Source organism: Triticum dicoccoides, chromosome 4A, assembly GCF_002162155.2.
Source record: "Triticum dicoccoides isolate Atlit2015 ecotype Zavitan chromosome 4A, WEW_v2.0, whole genome shotgun sequence".
NCBI lineage: Eukaryota > Viridiplantae > Streptophyta > Magnoliopsida > Poales > Poaceae > Triticum > Triticum dicoccoides.
This window is the reverse complement of record NC_041386.1, coordinates 57,057,385-57,069,180: the sequence shown is the minus strand read 5'-3', so window position 1 is coordinate 57,069,180 and position 11,796 is coordinate 57,057,385.

The window sequence follows — 11,796 nt, the reverse complement described above, 5'->3', positions numbered from 1 at the left end:
CAAGGCCATTGAGAGGATGGCGATTCCCACCAATCTTCGAGACGTCCAGAAGTTCACCGGGTGCTTGGCCTGCCTAAACCGCTTCATCAGCCTGCTCGGAGAAAAAGCTCTCCCCCTCTACCGCCTCATGAAGAAGACCACTCACTTTGAGTGGAATGACCAAGCCGACCAAGCTTTTCACGAGCTGAAGAAGATGCTGGCCACGCCGCCTGTCCTGGCGGCGCTGATTGAGAAAGAGCCCGTGCTCCTCTACATTGCTGCAACCAGCCGGGTGGTCAGCACCGTCATTGTAGTCCAGCGCCCAGAAGAGGGCCGAGCCCAGCCGGTCCAGAGGCCGGTGTACTATTTGGGCGAGGTGTTGTCTACCTCGAAGCAGAACTACCCGCACTACCAGAAGATGTGCTATGGCGTGTACTTCGCCGCCAAGAAGCTAAAGCCCTACTTCCAAGAGCATCCCATCATGGTTGTATGCACCGCCCCGCTTGCCGAAATCATAGGCAACCGGGATGCATCCGGCCGGGTGGCGAAATGGGCCATCGAGCTGCCCCCCTACACGATCTTCTACCAGCCTCGCACCACCATCAAGTCCCAAGCATTGGACGACTTCCTCATCGACTCGGCCGAGACCCAGTACCTGCCGCCAGCTCCCGACTCCACTCATTGGCGCATGCACTTCAATGGGTCCAAGATGCGCACCGGCTTGGGAGCCGGCATCATCCTCACCTCTCCCAAAGGCGACAATCTCAGATACACGCTGCAAATTCACTTTGCCACCTCCAACAACGTGGCCGAGTACGAGGCGCTCATACACGGGCTCCGGCTTGCCAAAGAGCTCGACATACGCCGGATCCTATGTTACGGCGACTCGGACTTGGTAGTCCAGCAGTCATCCGGCGACTGGGACGCAAAGGATGCAAATATGGCAAGCTACCGCTTCCTCGTTCAGCAGATCAGCGGGTACTTTGAAGGATGCGAGTTCCTCCATGTACCACGAGCCGACAATGAGCCAGCTGATACACTGGCTCGTAGAGGCTCCACTTGGCAGGCAATACCAACCGGTGTCTCTGTGCAACGTCTCCTCAAGCCGTCTATCAAGCCGTCTCCAGAGTCCGATTCCATCTTCGTGCCGCCTGACCTCGACGCGGCCGGATCCGGCTCGAAGAACCAAGCAGGTGACCCGGGGACTTCGATAGTTGGCCTGGGGATGTCAATAGGAGGCTCGGGGACTTCCGTAGTTACGCCCGACCCGGGGACTGCCACATCCGGCTCGGGGACTGCGGTAGTCGGCCCGGAGACTGCACCAACACAACAGGCGGCGGCCGACTCCAGCATTTCACCACCCAGCCCGCCCGCCTGCCCTGGTCGCAGTAGCCGTGTTGGCAATAGAAGAAGTCGCAGGTCCGTCATGGGCTCAGTCCATCCTCAACTTCCTAATAAAGCAAGATCTACCGGCTGACGAAACAGAGGCAAGACAAGTCCAACGCCGAGCCGGAGCATACACAATCGTCAACAGAGAGCTCGTCAAGCGCAGTGTCACTGGAGTCCTCCAGCGATGCGTCGAGCAAGAGAAGGGCATTGCAATCCTCAAAGACATCCACCAAGGAGAATGCGGCCACCATGCGGCCTCAAGATCACTCGTCGCCAAAGCTTTCCGCCATGGTTTCTTTTGGCCGACTGCTTTGGATGACGCCAAGGAGTTAGTTAAACATTGCAAAGGGTGCCAACTCTTCAGCTCCAAGCAACACATGCCGGCTTCGGCACTCAAGACCATTCCCCTCACTTGGCCCTTCGCCGTTTGGGGACTGGACATGGTGGGCCCATTCAAGACGGCGCGTGGCGGCATGACACATCTCCTTGTCGCTGTGGACAAATTCACCAAATGGATTGAGGCAAAGCCGATCAAGAAGCTGAATGGGCCGACTGCCGTGACATTTATCGCAGATATAACAACTCGGTATGGCGTGCCATATAGCATCATCACCGACAATGGCACGAATTTCGCCAAGGGAGCCTTGGCACGTTTCTACGTGACGCAAGGCATCCGGTTGGACTTAGCGTCTGTTGCCCACCCGCAGTCAAACGGCCAGGTCGAGCAAGCCAAGGGCCTCATCCTTTCCGGCATCAAGCCCCGACTGGTCGTAGCACTGGAACGTTCCGCCGGCTGTTGGCTCGATGAGCTGTCGGTCATCCTCTGGAGTCTGCGCACTACCCCAAACAAGTCAACCGACTTCACTCCTTTCTTCCTCGTGTATGGTGCCGAGGCGGTCATCCCAACTGACATCGAGTTCGACTCGCCTCGGATAACCATGTACACGGAGGCGGAGGCCAAGGAAGCATGAGAAGACAACGTCGACCTGCTGGAAGAATGCCGGCTGTTCGCCCTCAGTCGGTCCGCCCTCTACCAGCAGGGCTTGCGCCGCTACCACAGCCGGAAGGTCAGGCCAAGATCCTTCCAAGAGGGTGATCTTGTGCTCCGGTTGATCCAGCGAACAGCCGGCCAACACAAGCTCTCGGCCCCTTGGGAGGGCCCCTTCGTCATCAGCAGAGCTTTAGGCAACGACTCCTACTACCTGATTGACGCGCAGAAGCCGAAGGCATGCAAGAGAGATGATTCTGGCAAGGAGTGGGAACGACCATGGAACGCCAACCTCCTCCAAAGATTTTACAGTTGAAATGCAGTATGTATCACACTAACTTTTGTACTAAGTACGAGACAATAGGCCCCCCGAGGAGAGCTCGGGGACTGCCATCTTTTATCTATAAATGAAGAATATCATGCTTATGACCTCGTCATTACATTCACTTTTTTCGTCCGGCACCGGGTTCGACTAGTCGGCCCGGGGACTGGCCGCCTGGAGTTATATTAAAAGTCCTACCCGCGGTCAGACAAGTAGTGTGCCGGCACCCAAGCCTTCTCTTGCCAAAAGTCGCAGTTCGAAGAACCGGCTATCCGGCTGGCAAGAGTTAAAGGCAGGAAAGGACGCCCACACGAAAAACGGCTAGGGACTAACGGACTAATATAACAAAAGCCGGTTTTTCTCCCACCACGGACCGACTACCAGAGTAGCCGGCCGGCCGGCTTCCATTCACCTCGCTTCAATCTAAGAAAGCTCGAGTACTTGCCTTCCCAAAAGGGGAAGGCGGCAAAGGAAACAGCCTAAGGATAAAAAGCATACGCGAATGGAAACCAAACACGCACACGATCATATTTACACAAAAGGCCTTCAAAAGGCCAGCATTCAATATAGTTTGAATACACCCCCAGTGGGTGGAACTGCGCAAGTTTAATAAAAAATGTTCAAAGGGTAACAAGCAGGAAAAGCAAGGACGACAGTTTAAGCCAAGGGAGCGACTGGCGAGTCGGGGAGGTCGGTGGAGATGGCAGTGCCGGCTGGAGGAGTGGCCGGCTAGCGAACCTCGGCATGATCACCGCCTCCTGCAGAGGGCGCACTAGCACGCGCTTCGTTGCTGGAGGCACGGTCAGGTTGAGGCTGGCTGGCCGCTTCACCGGCCGGCTCAACGTCTTCGCCTTCCTCTCCTTCGTTGTCTTCGCCTTCATCGCTGGAGGCGATCTCCTCTGCCGAGTCCTCACCCGCTGCCGGGTCCAGCCCGAACCACTCCTCCGGCTGGGCAACACCGTCATCATTTATTTCAGGAGCGAAGACGCTGATGTCAGTGCACTCGGCGATCGTCGAGGCACATTGAGCGATAGCCGGCCGCACCTCCTCCATCTCCTCGTCGGCCTCCAGCCGCCAGGTGTGCAGCTGGTCCAGGTTCAGCCCGGGATACCAGGCTCGGACGAACTCCAGCGCCCACCCAGCTCCAAGCCAGGCCGCCGATGCCTTCCAGGCCTCGAAGCGGCCAACCCCAACCTCCAGCCAGTCGGCAGTCCGACTCGGGGTGCGGGGAATCGTTTCGCCTGGCTAGAGGGCGGCCAACACCTGCGCCCCGGCGCGCTAGAGGCGGCAGAGAATGTGGTGGGACAACTGCAGCCGGGCTTGGACCACCAAGAGTTGCTCCTCAAGCGTCCGGCTCGTGTCCGGCGCGATTTCAGCCCCCGCCTGTCAGCGCGCCTCGCGATGGGCCTCGATGGTTTGGGTGGCGAAGACGGAGTAGCCGGGAAAGTAGTCTGCATAGAGAACAAAAAGCAGCACAGGTCGGAACACAAATCAGGGGGCAAGGGGCAAGCAAGGAATGAGGAAGGCGGCTTACCATCGATCAGATCTTCGATACGACTGAAGCCCTCACTCAGCGCTTGTTTTGCCTCAGCCCAGCCCGCCGCTTCGGTCTCGAACTCGGCCTTTAGGGCATCCTCGCTGTCCTGGGCCTTCTTCGGGGCCGCCTTGTGGCTCTCCTCCTGGTCGGCCAACTTCTTGGCTAGGCGGTCACGCTCTAGGACCAAGGCGTTGTACTCGGCTTCCTTGGCGCGAAGGGTGGCCTGGGCCCCGCTGAGCTACCCCCTCAAGTCGGCATTGGCTCCTGCAAGCATGAAGACAAAGGAAAAATCAATAAGGAAGAAGTCGTCAAGGAAGATCCGACCCGACTGCTCAGTAGTCCGACCGAATCTCGGGGACTACACCCAGTGGGTGCGCTGACGCGCCCCCATAGGAGATGAACGAAATAAGGCACGCACTCTGGCTGCTGGTCAGGTCCTCGGTTTTTCGGCCCAGCTCCTGAGCCTGGGAGTTGAAGGCAGCAGCGCGGAGGTTATGATACTCCTGGAAGATCAGACAGGAGGCGAAGGATAAGATAGTTGTCAGGACCTAGTAAGTTCCAAGCCGCCTGCGCAGTAGCCGACTCGGAACTCGGGGACTACACCCAGTGGCTGCGCTGACGTGCCCCCACGGAAGAAATCAAAAGAGCAAAATAACCAAGGCCAGAAGGCTCACCCGGATGACGGCCCGCGTCGCGAGGAACTCTTGGGTGTATCGCTGCAGCGAAGCGGCCTGGGCTTGAAGCCGGTTCCAGACCTCCTGGGCCGCCGCATTCAGCTTGCCCGTCCCCCCGCTCGGAGTCCACTCGGACGTGCTGACGCTGGCCGCCTCCAGGGCCTCCGCCGTCTGGCTGGCGCCCGCAGCTCGGTGCGGCTCCGGCGCGGAGGTGCCTCCCCCCGCGCGCCGGCGCAATGCCGGCTGCACCTCGAGGACGGCCCCCGCCTCCGGCTCGCCCCCGACCGGCTGCTCTGGCACCGCGGCTGGTTGGCCGCTTTGGCCCGTTCCAGTCGGCGTCGTCTGCGGCGCCCCCTCCACGAAGACCACGTGGTCCTCCCTCCTCTCCATCACCGGCGGGTCTTGGTCGACCTCCTCCGATGGGGGCACGGGGATGTCGGGGGCCACGGCGCGGAGGGGAACGACGAGCAGCGGAGGCTAGTTGTGCGAGGCCTCCGCCTCCGTCTCCGCGGCCGCCGCCTCTGCCCGGGCCTTGGCCTCCGCGTCAGCCTGCTCCTTCGCCGCCTGGGCGGTCCTTCGCTCCGCCGCCTCATGCTCCTCCTGCGCCTCCCGTGCGTTCCGCTCCGTGCCCTCCCTAAGGTCGGCGCGGGGATCCACGCGACGGGAGCCTGAGGACCCTCCAGTCGGCCCGACTACGGAGCCGCCGGGACCTCGCTCAAGGGAAAGCGGTGCCCTTCCCGGCAAGCAAAGAAAGGTTTAGAAGAGCTTCAATCGAAAAGGACAACGAAAAAAATATACAAGACGTTCGACGACTTACGCCAAGATCGCCTGCGGCTGTTTCACCGCCTTGCGGAAGCGGGCCGCCTTCACGGCTGCCTTATCCCGCTTGGTCGCCGCCGTGGTAGCCTTGGATTTCTTCGGCCGGCTGCCGAAGAAGGTCGACGCGGCCCGGCGCTTCTGCGCGCCGCCACGGGCAGCCGGTGCGGCAGACGGGCCCGCGCCTTGATGATCAAGCGCCAGCTGGCGGTGCGGGGTGGCTTCGACCTCGTCGTCATCCGGCCAGTCCTCGAAGCTGGCCCCGAGCCCCGCGCCTCCTGCCTCGTCGCCTTCCCCCATGATGGCATCTTCCATGGCGGCCGCTCCCAGGTCCGGATCATCGGCGTCGTCCACCATGCGGTCGGGGAGGAGCTGGCGCTCTACCCCTGCGGCCCCGGCCGTCGGCGGAAGAAGAGGGTTCAGCTAAGGGCAAACCAACTGATCAGAGGTCGGCCATCATGAGGCCGGCTACAAAAAGGAAGAAAAGAAGAAAAACTTATGGCAGGCGGAGGGTTGGCACGAGAATACGGCCCCTTGCCGTATCGCCAATCCTCGGCGAGCTTGCAGTTGGAGATGTAGTTCACCATGTAAGACACCTCTGCATGAGGCATCTCCCTGGTGCTCAGCCGGCACGGGTCGAAGCGCCGCTCATCTGGCAAATCATGTGAGGCCGGCCTTGGAGCGGAAGTACTCGGCGCTCCACGAAGGCGGTCACCAAGTCGGCTCCGGTCAGGCCCTCCGACTGGATCATCACCCGGAGCCGGGAGACGGCTGTGTTCCCGACCTGAGACAACGACCTGGCTCGGTAGCTCTACGAAGGTTGCCTCCCAGCCGGCGGGCCGGCTACGTAAGCCGGCAGGTTGACATAGTCGCCTTGCTGGGCGACGTTCTTCACGTAAAAGTAGGACTTCTGCCAGAGCTTCAGCGACTGGATCAGCGAGATGGGGGGGAATGGATTGTTCTCGCCCGTCCGCCTCATGGCAATGAAGGCTCCACAGGGGGCGGGCACGCCCGCGACGACGGTGCCGAGCTTGCTCTGGAAGAATTCTCCCCAGAGCTCGAGAGTGGGGAGAACCCCAAGAAAGCCCTCTCACAGGGTGACGAAAGCCGACAGCAGCATCACCGCGTTGGGCGTGAGGTGATGCGGCTGGAGGTGTAGAATTCAAGGAAAGCTCAAAGGAATCTGCTCGCCGGGAAGCCGAAGCCGCGCAGGCAGTTCGAGCGGAAGATCACCCGCTCGCCCTCCTCCGGTGCGGGCAAAATCTCCCTCGCCGGCGCCTGACGAACCCACACGAAGTTCTCGCCCGGCAGGCGCCGCGTCCGGGGGAGGAACTCGACCTGGTCCTCGTGGATGTTGGAGCCATCCCACGAGCTCAACAACGCCATGGGAGCGACGCGGCGAGGGGCAAGACGATGCGACGGCGGAGACGCGCACGACCCCGCTACGGCGGGACCAAAGGAACCGAGAGGTCCGACGGCGGAACGGCGCGGCAATGGGTTGCTGCGGTGGCGAAGGGAAGAAGAAGGAAGGCGAGAAGGGGCGGAGCGAGGGAGAGCTTGCGAGCCTCTGCCGCTCCCCCTCCTCCCCCTACTTATAGACCCGCGCGGCGGAGCCGAGGAGGCGTGGTATGGTGGAACGTGGGATCAGCTGCGCCCACTCCCCCACGTCCCGCGATTATTGTGCCCTGATGGTGTAATAAAACCACCGCGGGAAGGCGAGTGGTCCGTGTGGGCCGCAGAAGATCCGCGCTCGGGCCGAGTCCTAGGAGTGGCGGGCCCGGGCCTGCTGCGGCGTCCCGTCGCGCGCGTGCGTTGGCAGGATTTCCTTGCCACGTGGCCCGCGGGATGGTGCACGGTCAGCTCACAGGCCGACCCGCATTCCCGCCTACGAGAAACGGAGCTTTCCGAAGGCGGCGCGCACAAGTAAAGCCAGACCCTCAGGATAGGAAGCTGACCAAGCTTCTCGTCCCTTTGTCAGCCTCGAAGCTCGATCAGCTTCGGGGACTACTGTCAGAGTAAATGACCACGGGTAGCCTAGCCGGCTCCCCCTGGCCCTTCTGAAAAAATTACGAGCCAATCCGGCCCTCAAGAATCCAAGACGTGGGGCCGCCTTCCCCTTGTAGGCTGTCTCCCAGGCCGACTATCGGAAGGCGGCCCGACTTTAGCCCTCATGAAGAAATCCGTGGGAGGGCCGGCTCCAAGAAGCCGGCCACGAGAAGGCCGACTCCAAGAGGCCGGCTCCCACCAAGCAGTCAAGATCGTACCCTCGAAGTCTGCATCCACATAACGGCGATGTGACGGGGCGTGGCTATAGTCAAGCCTGCCACCCCCGAATACCGGAGCACGCCTGGCACAGTGCGCCGTATGGGGTGGCCATGACCCGTCCAGCGCGGCACTGTTGCCATGTTGGCCCTGATGTCATCCACGACGGGCTGCCAGCGCGGCCCACGGGCGGTGGGCCCCTTCAGGCAGAGAGATGCCCGAAGGCGGCCAGGCCTCTCCCAGTCGGCCCGAGATGGGGCCGGCTCCCCGCAGCCGGCTTGCCCCCTCCCTCGAAGGAGACGCCCCATTAGAGAGACAAGACGCGGTGAGGCTACAGCGATCGCCCGCCGGGCGGTGGCGCTGTAGCCACGTTCACCTCAGCGAAGCCCTCGTCACCAGGTCGAGGCAACAGTAACCAGCCACCGACAAGGCCCTGGATAGTGGGGCATGCCTGTCGACCAAGGAGCCGGCAGCCGGCGGAACCCACCAGCCGGCGGGCCCAACAGCCGGCGCAGAAGCCGGCGAGTGTAGACACAGACGGCTGGGCCCCACACCCAGCCAGATTACCATTGTACCCCCGGGGGGTAGGCCTATATAAACCCCCCGGGGCACCCATGCAAAGGGTGGATCCAAGCTAGTTCTAGACACCATATAGAGAGGGGAGGAGAGCTAGCCGTGCCCTTCTTCTTCTTCTCACCAAACAGCTCAAGGAGCATCGTGTAGCTACTTGTTCATCCAGTGATCATGCGGAGACCCCGCAGAGCAGCAGTAGGGGTGTTATCTCGACGGAGAGCCCCGAAGTTGGGTAAGATTCGCCGGCGTGCATGTCTTCGCCTCATCCCGCTTCCAGGCACCGGCGATGTCTTACTAGTACCCACAATGATAAGCCACCCGTTGGCATATATCGCACCTACCACCCGACAATGAGCATGGTCAAGTTGTCAGAAACAAGGCTCGTCTCGTTGCTCAAGGATACACTCAAGTTGAAGGAATTGACTTCGATGAAACATTTGCTCCTGTGGCTAGGCTTGAAGCTATACGCATACTGCTGGCCTCAAATCATCATAACATTCTTCTGTATCAAATGGATGTGAAGAGTGCCTTTCTCAATGACAAGATTGAATAAGAAGTGTATGTTGCACAACCGCCTGGCTTTGAAGATCCAAAACATCCTGACATGGTTTATAAGCTCAACAAGGCACTGTATGGCCTCAAACAAGCCCCTCGTGCTTGGTATGACACACTCAAGGACTTCCTGAAGAGCAAAGGCTTCAAACCTAGTTCCTTGGATCCCATGCTCTTCACGAAGACATATGATGGTGAACTGTTTGTGTGCCAAATATATGTGGATGACATTATCTTCGGCTGCACTAATCAGAAATACAATGATGAGTTTGGATACATGATGCAAGAGCAATATCAGATATCCATGATGGGTGAGTTGAAGTTCTTCCTTGGTCTTCAAATTCGTCAGCAAAGAAATGGCATCTTCATATCTCAAGAGAAATACCTCAAAGATTGCCTAAAGAAGTTTGGAATGCAAGATTGCAAAGGTTACACGACGCCAATGCCAGCTAAACACCATCTGGGTCCCGACGACAATGGTAAAGAGTTTGGTAAAAAGGTATACCACTCCATGATTGGTTCTTTGCTTTATTTATGTGCATCTAGGCCAGATATTATGCTTAGTGTTTGCATGTGTGCTCGATTCCAAGCGGCACCAAAGGAATCACATCACTTAGTAGTGAAGCGAATTCTTGGATATTTGGCTGACACCCCAACACTAGGATTATGGTATCCAAAGGGCTCAGAGTTTGATCTAGTTGGATTCTTGGATGCTGATTATGCTGGTACGAAGGTGGATCGCAGGTCTACATCAGGCACATGTCACTTTCTTGGACGATCACTTGTATGTTGGTCTTCAAAGAAGGAGAACTGTGTATCTCTCTCCACTGCTGAATCTGAATACATTGATGCTGGGTCTTGCTGCGCTCAGCTTCTATGGATGAAGCAAACACTCAAAGACTATGGCATTCATCTGAAGCAAGTGCCACTCTACCGCGACAACGAAAGGGCCATCAAGATTGCCAACAACCCAGTTCAACACTTGAAGACAAAGCACATTGAAATTCGTCATCACTTTCTCAGAGATCATGTCATGAAGGAAGTTATTGATATCATACACGTCAACACTGAAGAGCAACTGGCAGATATCTTCACAAAACCCTTGGATGAGAAAAGGTTTTGCAAGTTACGGTGTGAGCTAAGTATCTTGGAATCCTCAAATGTCATGTGATGAGGCACACATCCTGACACTTATGCATGTTGATGACTTAGATGTGCAACACATGAAGTAAAGTATATCTTCAATCAATGAGGACTTACATTCTGAGTGTGAATACATTAACGTGGAATTTGACTTCGGAGCGCCACGATAATTGTGCGTCATGTCTGGGTCTAATACTTCCTATACGGTGGGTAATGCCACCACCAAATTATTCCTTTAGAAGTGTTTTTCTCATGGCGTTAATTTTGCAAAGTCTTCACACTTGATTTGTCTTCAACATTAATTTGCTTTCTTGATTATCTTCACAATGTTGACTTGGTATATGCATATATTAAGTGTTCTGTCCTCTACAACATTCACTTATAGCTATGTATTTTCATTTGAATCTTTTGATCTAAGTGAATGTGATCGGACCCTAACCTCTCTATGCTTCTACCTCAAATCTATCTATCCAAATCATATGCATTCTATTGAAACTGTCGAATGTCTTCTCTGCGTCCTTATCAGCAGAAGACACAGAGACACACATTTAATCTGTTTTAAATGCTTAATCCTTATTGCCTGAAACCCGAAGAAGCCTAAATGACCGCCCGACAATCCAGACGGGCGTGGGAACATGGAACTGCTTTCAATGTGTTGCATGATCGCCACGTGTCCTTCAGATGTGAACCGCCCGGGGCACCTGTGTAATAACATTGTGCCGTCCCTATCCTTATAAATACACGCCTCACCCCAGTCATTATCTCTTCTTCCACTCTCGCACAAACCCTAGCGCCACCGCCAGCCCTCGACGACGCCGGTGACGAAGCGCTTAGCTGTCGCGACCTCACCGACGCCGTCCTCACGCTGGCCGCGGACATTGTCTTCTCCACCGTCGCCGTAGGTGTCCTCCATCGCCAAGTTAGGGCATGGAAGATCGAACTGCTCGGCCTCCTCTCCCACTCCGTCTAGCAGTTCCTCGTGTTGTAAATAAAACCTCTTTTTACAGTCTTTTTGATCCGATAGATTCATCCTTTTCAACCACAAGTGGTTTCTGTTCCTACAAGTTGGATCTATCTCATTCTGCATCTCATAGCATGCCTAGTATGTTCACTTATGCTTCACAAAGTAGTTAGATTCCTCACTTGTACTTATTCGTGGATTTGTACAAATTTGGAACCAACTCTCTACATATGAATGAATGTCTTCGCACTATGAGGTCAATGTCTTCTAAACTGATTTATCTTCAAAATCTTCTGAGAATGCATATGACCTCTTCCCCTTCCCTCGCATCTCTAATGTTGTCACAGGTACATGTCCATGGGAGAATCCCTTGGTTCTCATAGTCTGCATTCATTTGCAGAGTTCTTACAGCATCACATAAATTCTCCTGAATCCAGTTCCTGTCTGACCAGTAGACGAAAGACTTCGACAATGTTGAAGCCTTTCAGTCTAAACTTCATGACAACTCAAAAATCAGTCAGGAAGGGTGGCAGACAACGCCGTGGAAACACTGCTAAGGACCTGCAACCGGATCTCTATGAGTTATACAAGTCATATCCA